Raw genomic sequence first — 12381 nt, 5'->3', positions numbered from 1 at the left:
CATAATTAGGAGTAGAATTAGGACATTAGGCCCATCGAGTCTGCTCCGCCATTCAATCATGGCTGATCTTTTTTTTTCCCTCCTCAGCCCCACTCCACGGCTTTCTCCCCGTATCCTTTGATGCCGTTCAATCTAGAACCTATCAAGCACTGCCTTAAATACAGCCAACGACAGCCTCCACAGCCGCCTATGGTAACAATTTCCACTAATTCACCAATCTCTGGCTCACGAAATTTCTCCGCACCTCTGTTTTAAATGGACGCCTCTCTATCGTGAGGCTGTACCTTGTTATCCTAGACTCTCCCACCATGGGAAACATCCTTTCCACAGCTACTCTGTTAGGATTTTCAATATTCGAAAGGTTTCAATGAGATCTGCCCTCATCTTTCTAAATTCCATGAGTACAGGCACAGATATATCAAACGTTCCTCGTTTGAAATTCATTCCCTTTCATTCCCGGAATCATCCTTGTGAAATGAACCCTCTGCAATACCAACAGATCTTTTCTTAGAGGAGGAGCCCAAATCTGTTCACAATACTCAAGCTGAGGCCTCACCAGTGCCTTATAAAGCCTCAGCATCACACCCCTCCTCTTGTATTTAATACTATTCTAAATCTCTTGAATTGAATGCTAACATTGCATTTGCCTTCCTCACCACTGACTCTACCTGCAAGTTAAGCTTTAGGTTGTTCTGTAGAAGGATTCCTTAAGTCCATTTTCATACCAGCTTTTTGGATTTTCTCCCCATTAAAAAAAATAATAATAATTTGCACATTATTTCTGTTACCAAAGTGTATGACCATGAATTTTCCAACATTGTATATCATTTCTTACTTTCTTGCCGATTCTCCTCATCCAAGTCCTCGTGCAGCCTACCAGTTTCCTCAACACTACCTGCCCCTCCACTAATCTTTGTATCATCTGCAAACTTGGCAACAAAGCCATCTATTCTGGGACAAGAGGGCACGACTTCAGGATTGAAGGGCGTCCATTTAGAACTGAGATGTGGAGAAATTACTGCAGTCAGAGGGTGGTAAATCTGTGGAATTTGTTGCAATGAGCGGCTGTGGAGACCAAATCATTGGGTGTATTTAAGGCAGATATAAATAGGTTTTTGATTAGCCAGGACATCAAAGGGTATGGGGAGAACGCAGGGGAGTTGGGGATGACTGGAAGAATTGGATCAGTCCATGATTGAATGGCGGTGCAGACTCGATGGACCGAATGGCCCTACTTCTACTTATATATCTTATAGTCTTATGGTCTATTCTATAGTAGTTAAAAGCTTCCAAACCTCTGCCTTCCTACTATTTTTTACATTTTTTGTACTTCTGCATTTACATTAGCTTGTCTTCCCTTGTCAGCCACATTTGTACTATTGAATATTTATTTATTTCTGGAATTCATCTATACTTCACTTCCTCATTTTCCCATAAACACACAACATTTCTGCTCTGCTGTCATCCCTTCCAGCATCTGCTTCCAATTTATTTTGGTCAACTTCGCATACCACTGCAATTTCCTTTACTTCACTGAAATTCTACAAGGTCAGACTTTACTTTGTTCTTATCAAATTTTAAGTTGAACTGAGTCATGTCGTGAGCACTGCCCTTCTAAGGGTTCTTTTACGTTAAGTTTTCTCATCACCTCTGGGTCACAACATAACACCCAATCCAGTAGAGCTGTTCCCCTAGTAGGCTCAGCGACAAACTGCTCTAAAAAGCCATCATGTAGCATTCAACAAATTCACTCTCTTGAGATCTATTACCAACCCTAATTTTCCCAATTGACCATCATTTTGAAATTTCCCATGACTATCATAACGTTGTCTTTTTGATCGGCCTTTTCTACTTTTAGTTGTAATGTGCGATCCCACATTCCAGCTACTGTTGGGAGGCCTGTACATGACTGCCATCAGGGTCCGTTTTTCCTTTGTAGTTTCCTAACTCAACCCACAAGGATTCAACATCTTCTGATCCTATATCACAACTTTCTTCTGATTTACCAGCAGGGACACGCCACCCCCTCAGTCTACCTTCCTATACCACCGATACGTTGTGTAAACCTTGGACAATTCAACTACAACTATCCTTCAGCTAGGATTCAGTAATGGCCACAACATCATACGTAACAATCTGTAATCGAGTAACAAGATCATCCACTTTGGGTACTGTATTTGCTACCTTTTTTGATTCTGCATCCCTTCTGCACTGATACTCACCCCACTGGCTGCAATTTTGTCCTCGCATCTGTTTACCCTATCTGGCAGTCTGCACGCTATCTTTTTTTTACCATCAGCCCTATCCAGAGTCCATTCACTCTAGTTCCCACCCCCCTGCCAAATTAGTTGAATCCTTCCCTAACACCTCTATTGAACCTCTCTGAGAGAATATTGTTCCCCCTCGGGTTCAGGTGCAACCCGTCACTTTTGAAGAGGTCATACATTCCCCAGAAGAGATTCACATGATCCAAGAACCTGAACCCCTGCCCCCTGCACCAGGCTCTTAGCCACACATTAATCTCCCAAATCGTCCTATTTCCATCCTTACCAGCACATGGCACAGGTAGCAATCCATAAATTACAAACCTTCTCAGCTTTCTACCAAGCTCTCTAAATTCCATATTCAGGACCTATTTGCTTCTGCTTCCTAAGTCATTGGTACTAAAATATGCCAATATATCCAGCTGTTTCCCCTCCCTCTCTAAAATGCTGCGGAAACGATCCGAGACGTCCCTGACCCTGGCACCTAGGAAGCACATACCGTTCGGGTGTCCCGTTCACGTCCACAGGATCTCCTGTCCCCTGACGATTGAATCCCCTATCACTATCATTCCTTCTTCTCCCTCTACCAACAGTGACAGTTACGGATTCAGTATGGGGGAAGACCTGCGTCAATAAGAGTCTGCACTCACAGCGCAGGAAGGGCTTGTGCACTTTTTTCTGGCAATCCCGGTAACCACACTGATACCTGCTTTTGTTCCCTACAATATCATGAAATCAGTATTAACTTCCCAGCTCCTGCGGTAGGATTCGAACTTTTGTCTAGGTGTGTTAGTGCAGTGTGCCTGGGATCAGGACACAGTGGTTCATCTAACAGTCCCGTATGTTGGTTGTATTGAGACCCTGTGCTGGTGTGTTAAGTGATCTGACATCTCCAGCTGACCATGTGATAGTGATGCCTCCCAGTCGGTGGGGTTGATATGGAGTAAACTCCAATTTCCCTTCAGTCCATGACTACAGCCAATCTTTGCCTCAAATCAGAACGTAATTGAGTTTCATGAACAAGGACAAACGATTGTTTGTAAGTTTTACCTCGATTAATGGCATCAAGTGTTTCTCATAGCACTCTGTTCAAAATATAGGGGTTATAGAATTTTTCAACCCGTAGGGCTTCATCTGTCACTGACAATTCCTCAACATCGTCAATAATCCTGTAAGTATTAAACTGCTGGTTATAAACTGCAATTCTGAACTATTTTACAAATCCATCCAGGTATTCAGTAAAAAATATATACCCTACCTCCTGTTCCGACGAGCTTCCTCCTGAAATAAATAAAAACACAGATCTGATTAGACTTGGATTTACTGTTCACATCCTGAAATTCACCCAAATCATTACAAGGTGTTGAAAATTCCCACTCCCGCAATCACTCACACACAGGAACAATACAGAACCACAGGGTACATTACAGGGTAAGTTTCTGAAAGTTAGACCATCACTGAGAGGCTGAAACTTAGGGGAAAAACAGGAGAGGTTGTGCATTTTCATCTGGGTACAACATCACGGTGATAAGATGGAGGAAGTAAAGATCAGTGCTGGATCGTGCTGAGGTGGAGAAAGTCCCTCTATTTATAGGGAGAGCTGTGGGGAGATGAAATTCCAGATAGATTTTAATAAATCCCAAAAGTAATTTAGTGAAGAGGATGTGGAACTCACTGCCACAAGAGTGGTTGAAGCGGAACAGCAGAGACTGAATGTAATGGGGAAACTGAATAAACACACGAGGGATCATGGAGTTCCGGGAGCTATTGCTGGGTGTGGTGAGGAGATGGGAGGTGGATTGTGAGGCAACGAAATTGATAGGAGAAAATGGACCAAAAGGACTGCTTATGATGGAGAATGGGGTATAATCCCATGTAAAATTTAACCAAAAGTGTAAAGTGAACAGAGAAAATTTCCCTAATGTCACGGAAACCGGATTTGGAGGATAAGTCTGATGAGTGACGTCACATTCTTTGCTCTCACTGACTGACAGAGAGACCCTCACACCCACGGGACCAGACACACTCACAGCCAATGAATGGAACTGGCTGTTAATCAGAGTTTTAGAGGATATTTAACGTGGTAATTAAGGAATAAATGAGCACTCTGTGTTATGATCAGAGGAAATCAATTCAGAGAAGATTGCATGCTGTCCTGGGATGTACAGAGTTGTGGAAGTCAGTTTTGGTACAACAACACTGAATAGTTGCATCAATCGTCTGGTGAGAAACATTTTGTAAATGCTGTGTGTAGGTGCAACGCATCTGATTTCTATCTGCATTGTATTCTGTGTTGCCTGTTCAGGACGGTAACCAGTCACTGAGTGCGGCGTGGTGAAAGGGAAGTAAATATATTTCGTATTTGTGCTTTGTTTTGGGCAATTTTGAACTGGCGACGGGCGGATATATCATTTGTTGATCGCTTCATTGCAGCTTACTTGATGATTAATTAACCTGAAATTTCATCTCTGAAAGATTATCTTTTGCTGATAAAGGATCGAATATATATCTTCGACATTTTGGAACTTCATTGGTGGAGTGATTGGGGGAGCGTCATACAAGTATAACAATCTGTGTGAGGTCGCCAGCAGCGGAAGTTGATTTGTTAGAATTGGCCGCTGTGCTGTGTTTATTTCAAATATACCACTGTTCATTTAGTGCCCTTTGTCAGAAACAAATTGAAATATAATCGCTCACCGTCAGAAGTATCACACTGTCTTTTTCATCTATCTCTTCCATTAACTTTGAGATTTCTTCCTTGATAACCCTTATATTCTGTTGATTCTCTCGAAGATTTTTCTCCATTGGATTTAGAATCTTTTCCTCTTCTTCCCTGATATCCCTGAGTAAGCTCAGCTCTTTCTCAATGATAATCTGGCGCAGTTTACCAAACTGGAATGTGATGTGGGACTGAACGTTGTGTGACTGTTCCTGTCGAATGAAATGTGAAGATTAATTTACTGTATTGCTGTGTTGTATTTCCCGGTGCCATTAAGATGAGCATTCGATTCATTTGAGTCTATACTAGTTCGGAGACCATTCCCGTCAACCCCATTTCCTCCCATTTTCCTGAAACCTATTCTCGCCCATTGACTCATTAATTCCCATCTGATTCACATACACCCTCCGCTACCTTCACAGGATTCATTGCAAGTAACCATTCATCCAGCATGTCCTTGGGATCTGTAATGGTTTGGAAAACTGTAGTGATCACCAGGAGAACGTGCAAACTCCACACAAACAGCAGCAGTGGTCAAAATGTAGCCCAGGTGACTCGAGCTGTGGTACTCGGCTATTCTGCATTAAAGGGAGGAAAACTATGCAGTAATATCAGAAATTCTCTCAGGAAACCTCACCCGAACTCTGGAAATCTTCTCTTTCTGTTGCTGCTCCTTTTCCAGGAAGTCTGATTTATTTTTGTGAGAGAGTCCAAGGAAGATTTTAGCTGATCCTGGAAGTCAGAGAGTAAAGCAACTAGAAAGAAAAAGGTGGATCAAAATGAACAAGCGATCAAATCCAATTATCGCACATAAAATGCAGGGGGAACTCAGTGAATCAGGCAGCATCTATGGAGGAGAAATAAACAGTTGACATTCCGGGATGAGACCCTTCATTAGGACTGGGATGGAATGGGACAGAAGCCAGAATAAAAAGGTTGGGGATGAGAACCAGCTGACAGGTGACGGGTGAGACAATGTGAGGGGGAACGTGGTGGAGGTGATGAAGTAAGAAGCTGAGAGGGGGCAGGTGGAAAAGGTAAAGGAATGGAGAAGAAAGAATCTAAGACGAGAGGATACTTGACCATGGAAGAAACTGTACGACTTGGGACTGTTTGGGGTTCTGAATGGTGGCAAGTGAGGCAGTGTATGAGTCAGGTGTAGCGCTTGTCCCGCTTGTAGGTAACAGGGTCTTGATGGAGATCAGTGGGGGAGGAGCGAGTGGATAAAGGAGTTACAGTGTATAGGGAGCGATCCTTACAGAGTTCGGAGAGTTGTGGGGCGTGGTGGGGCTGGACTGCTGGAGGGAAAGATGCATTTGGTGGTAGAATCCCGTTGGAGATGGCGAAAGTTGTAGGGAATGATGTGTTAGATGTGACAGCTCCGGTGGTGCTAGGGAGAAAATGGAGGATAGATTGAGGATCGAATTCGAGTTAGTTTTACCTTGTAGATTTTAACAGCTTCTTTAATCAGCATGAAGCGGTGCTCTCTGTGTTCCACAGCATCTCTACAGATCAGACAGATCAGTGTCTTGTCCGTTTCACAAAACAGCTTCAGTTCTTCCTCATGTTCCTGGCAGTGAAGTTTACTTTCCTTCCCTTTCCGATTCAGGTTTAGATTTCGAGCTTTTCCTGCCAGATTTGCTAAGGCCCGACTGACCCTGAGGGTGGTGTCAGCAAACACCTCTCTACATTCCGGGCAGCGGTTTCTCTCCTCCCTTTCCCAACACCGTGTCATACAAAAGCTACAGAAGTTGTGTCCACACTCCAGTATAACCGGATCCTCCTGGTTCTTATTTGATAAGACACGAGTTTACCAGTTTAACTTTGCGCCTTGTTCTCCATTGGCCTTCAGCCGGTGGACTGCATAGGGGAGCGGAGAGGGCTCCAGAGATCCGCCGGCGGTTATTTCATGCACTGCTTATTTATTGCTATTGATTTATATTTGCATTTGCACAGTTTGTTGTCGATATCACTCTGGCTCAGCTTTCACTGATTCAGTTATAATTACTATTCTGCAGATTTTCTCCTTATGTTCGCAGCAAAATGCTTCTTGGGGTTGTATGTGGTGACTTATCTGTACTCTAATAATAAAAATAACTTTGAACTTTGAGCTTCGGGGAACTTATTTGTTCCTGAGAACAAACTGTGACGGACACCTCCAGCTCCCGGCCGTAGCCTGCCCACAGACACACTCACAGCCAATCGGCGCACAGCTGGGAGAGTCTTGCTCCTGTTGGCTGAGTGTCAGTGGAGCAGATGCTGAACGTTCGGAGCGGTCCGAAGTTTGGAAAGGAGAGCGAGTGGACCCGGGAAGAGGCCGGAGATTTGGAGCTATACTTCGGGTAAAGGCTGCAGCACCGGCCGGGTGAATCCTTCCGATGGTATAGGTGAAGAGACTGGCGGAGATTCCGTGAGATGTTTCACCTGCACGGACGGTGCCTGGCCTTTCCCTGCCATGGATCGGAGCCTGCTATCCGAAGTTACATCCCAGAGCTGTCTCCTGCCGCTGGGAGCCCGGATCTGGCCCGCAATGGTTGCCGATGGCTCTCCGGTGCTCTCACTGCTCCGCTGTGCAATCGCACAGGCTGAAGGCCAAGGAACAACAAGGCGCAAAGGTTAATTCGTGCTTTGGAAAATAGGAAACAGCGGCAAGTGTGGCCATTCGTCCCTTTGCGCATGTTCTGCTTTTCACGCAGAATATGGCTGATCTTTGAACTCAACGCCACTTTCCTGCAACGGTCCCATCTTCGCTGAGCCGTTCAATATGCCTTTTGAATTTAGAAACTTTGTGGAAAAAATCCAAAAATTCGCCGCACTCCTCATCTATGTCTGTGAGCTGACATCGGATTCTGAATTTGAGACCCCTTATTCAACATCCAGTGAAGAGAAACATCATTCCTGCCCCCACCCTGCAAATTCCCTGTGAGACTGTATCTGTCTCAGTCAGACCACTTGTTATTTCTCCAAATTTGAGACAGGACCAGTCAGTGTAATCTCTGTGAGGACACTCCCTCACCCCCAAGTTTATCTGGGAAATCTTCTCCTTATTCGCTTCATTCCACAGGCTGATTCTGGGAGGGAGACCAGACCAGTGCACAGTGTTCCAAGTACGTTCTCATCAGGACCCCATATACCTTCAGATGAGATCTTTATTCTTGTATTCAAATCTTCCATCCCATTTAATGCTCTTCACTTAATATTGAACTCAAACAGTGAACAGATACAACACACCCTCAGCCATGAATTTAATGGACAGGTGTTGGAACAGTTTGAGCTTCATACCGGGGCCACGGAACAAGCAGGGTGTCACAAAGGAAGGAATGTTGGAGTGCTGTATGTCTGATCCCAGCTGTGTGTGTTTGTGTATCAGAATCAGGTTTAATGTGAAATTTGTTGCTTTGAGAGAGCAATGCATAGTTATAAAAACTATAACTTACAATTGTTACGGATTCAGCAATAATAAATATATAAGTGAGGCAGGGATTTTTTTATAACAAATAAAACATTTATTAAACACTGAAAAACAAACCCCCAAAAGTAAACAAACAACTAACGTAACCAGAAATCAGCTGCTGGGCGGCAGCTTAAACAGTTCTTAACGCGATGTTGCAAAAACAGTTCTTCAAAGTTCAAAATGCTTACAGTCCATTAAAGGAGAGACTTTTTAGACGATTTAAATTCTCTTTCACGTCGTGTTGTTGCGGTTCCCAGTCGAACTATACTTTTCCCAGAGAATTTACGAAGATGAAAATGAAACGGCTTAAAGGCATTGACCTTTCCTTGACAAAACTGTACCCAACCCTTTCTACTATTATTCGCAGGGGTTACCACGGGGACAGCCAACGAATTCCTTCCGAATGAGGATCAAACAAGGTCGAACCTGTTTCACCGTCGAAATCGACTTTCCTCGATCTTTTAGCTCCCGAACTCCGATCTTCACTCTCCACTGATTTTTAACTGGCGTATTGTTAAGAAACTACCGGCAATGACCTTTTAAACTTTAGGCATTAAATAAAACTCCACCTTTCAACCAAACTGCGTCATAATATTGGACCACGCTGTGGCATGGAGTCAAAATGGCAAATCCAGCCACGAACTGCCCCTCCTCACAGGGAGGGGTCCTCCTTTAATATCCTGTAAAAAAAACTGTCACATGACCTCTACTGGTGGGGAAAATGATGTCACTCCGCCGTCACAAGACCACTACCTTAAGTCTAGTATAGCTTGAACGCCACTGTCACGTGACAAGTACAAGATACCCACGGGTACGTAACACCTCCCTCCCAAAAAAAATTGGTCTATCAAGAACAACATTTTAACAAATATTTACAAGAAAAAATGTATAAATTTTATGACATACACAGTATACATAGTATTATCATATAGCATCTTACAACTTACAATACAGTGTTACAAATGTTAAAAAAATCACTCCATTAAAAAAATTACATTGTACATTCAACATCGAGACAGACAATCAGCAACCACGTTATCTTTACCTTCAATATGAGCTATCACAATATTGCACTCTTGTAACATCAAATTCCAATTTAATAACCTTCTGTTTTTGTTTTTCATCTTACTCAGAAACACTAACGGATTATGATCAGTGTAAACAATCAGTGGTTTTTGAGTTGTACCAACATATACGTCAAAATGTTCTAAAGCTAAAACAAGAGATAACAATTCCTTCTCTATTGTCCAATAGTTTCTTTGATGCTTATTAAGTTTCTTAGAAAAGTAAGCTACTGGATGATCAACCTCATCACCCTCATTCCTTTGCATTAAAACTGCTCCTGCAGCCTCATCACTGGCATCTACAGCTAATGAAAAAAGGTTTTTCAAAGTCAGGTGCCTTGAGCACAGGTTGTTGACATATCATAGTTTTCAATTTTTCAAATTCTTCTTGACAAGGCACTGTCCACACAAACTTCTCATTCTTCTTCAAAAGGTTAGTTAATGGAAGGGCAACATTAGAAAAATTCTTACAAAATTTTCGATAATATCCTATCATTCCCAAGAATCTTCTGAGAATTTTTTTTTCCCGTTGGAGTGGGAAGCTCTAAAATTGCCCGAACTTTTGCCTGAACAGGAGCTACCTTACCCTGACCCACAACATAACCAAGGTAAGTCACAGTAGCATGTCTGAATTCACTCTTAGCTAAATTAATAGTTAAGTTAGTTTTTGAAAGCCTTTCAAACAATTTCTCCACCGCAATATTGTGCGCTTCCCAAGTATCATTTCCTGTCACTAAATCATTAATATAAGCATCTGTATCTTTCAATCCCTGAATCACAGAGTTAATCGTCCTCTGGAAAGCACCTGGGGCATTCTTCATCCCAAATGGAAGAACATCATATTCATATAGCCCAGATGGAGTTATAAATGCAGAAGTCTCTCTACCTCTGTCCGTTAGTGGAACACACCAATACCCTTTCAATAAATCAATCTTTGTAAGGAACTTTGCTTTTCCAACTTTATCTATACAATCATCTACTCTAGGAATTGGATATGCTTATGTTTTCGTTACAGCATTCACCTTCCTATAGTCCGTACAAAACCTAATACTACCATCTGGTTTTGGCACCATAACACAAGGTGAACTCCAATTTGAGTTAGAAGGTCTAATAATATTATTCTCTAACATATATTTAATTTCCTTCTCAGCAAGTTCACATTTTTCTATGTTCATCCTATATGGGTGTTGTTTAATGGGATTGGCATCTCCAACATCTACATCATGTGAAGCTATAGTAGTCCTTCTCAGAACGTCTGGAAACAAATCCCTATATTTAAAAATTAATTGCTTCATCTGCTGTTTCTGCTCTGGCTGTAAATGTGCAAATTTCTCATCAATATTTTCCAGAATGGTTGAGTTTGGTAACCTGACAGAAACAATGTTAGATTTAGAATGAAATTCAGATGAATCATCTATCATGTTCCTAGTTAAATCAAACTCATTATCATTAACCACAACAGTCACAGTATCAGATTGTTTCTCATAATATGGTATTATCATATTTATATGGCAAAGTTGTGTTGGCCTTCTACGATCTGGAGTTTTTATCACGTAATCCACATCATTGATTTTAGACACAATTTCATAAGGACCATGAAATCTAGCTTGTAAAGGATTTGTTTGCACTGGGTAAAGAACCAGCACCTTATCTCCAGGCTTAAACACCCTCATTCTAGCTTCTTTATCATACCAGGTTTTCATTTTCTCCTGGGCCAATTTTAAATTTTCCTTGGCTAAGCTACAAGCATTATGTAGCCTGTCCTTCAATTTCAAAATATAGTCCAACAAATTAGTGTGTACTTCCTTACTATTCCACCGTTCTTTTAATAAAGCTAAAGGTCCTCTAACTTTATGCCCAAATACAAGTTCAAATGGACTGAAACCTAAAGATTATTGTACCGATTCCCTTACTGCAAATAAAAGAAAGTTTTATACCCTCATCCCAATCACTTTTATTTTCCACACAATATGTCCTAATCATATTCTTGAGGGTAAAATGAAACCTCTCCAAGGCACCTTGCAATTCCAGATGGTATGCAGACGAAGTGATTTGCATAGCTCCCAATTTATAAACTATCTGTTGAAACAATCCAGACATAAAATTACTGCCTTGATCAGTTTGTATTTCCTTAGGTAATCCAAAATAAGTAAAGAATTTTATGAGAGCCTTTGTCACAGTTTTAGCTGTTATATTCCTAAGTGGTACTGCCTCTGGAGACCTAGACGAAGTACACATAATAGTCGACAAGTACTGATAACCAGTTTTTGTCTTTGGTAATGGCCCTACACAATCTATAATAACTTTAGAAAACGGTTCACCAAATGCTGGAATAGGGTATAATGGAGCCACTGGTGTAACTTGATTTGGTTTACCCAGAATTTGACAAGTATGGCACGTTCTACAAAACATCTCCACATCTTTTCTTAGACCAGGCCAGTAAAAATGTTTTAAAATCTTGTCCACAGTTTTCCTTTCCCCTTGATGTCCACCTAAGGGCACACTATGAGCTAAAGTCAATATCCCATTTCGATAAATTTTAGGGACAACAACCTGGTAAACAATATTCCATTCATCACTTGCAGGAATTGTAGGTGATCTCCACTTCCTCATCAACACTCCTTTTTCAAAGTAATATCGTACTGGCACCTTCTCAATTTCACTATCTGGTAGAGCTTGTTCTCTTAATTTTATAATCTCAGGGTCCCTACTCTGCTCTGCTATCATCTCCTTCCGAGACAGAGACAAATCTTCATAGTCAGACTTACTCCAAGAATCTTGTTCAAACAATGAAGGTTAAAAAGTCTCTGACACATCCTCAAAACACGAATTCTGAGTTGAACAGTCATGAGTAACAACCTCATTCTGTGCATCAGTCTT

This window comes from Hemitrygon akajei, chromosome 7 (genome assembly GCF_048418815.1).
Source record: "Hemitrygon akajei chromosome 7, sHemAka1.3, whole genome shotgun sequence".
NCBI lineage: Eukaryota > Metazoa > Chordata > Chondrichthyes > Myliobatiformes > Dasyatidae > Hemitrygon > Hemitrygon akajei.
The sequence above is the reverse complement of the archived record's forward strand: the minus strand, read 5'-3'. Positions refer to the sequence as shown.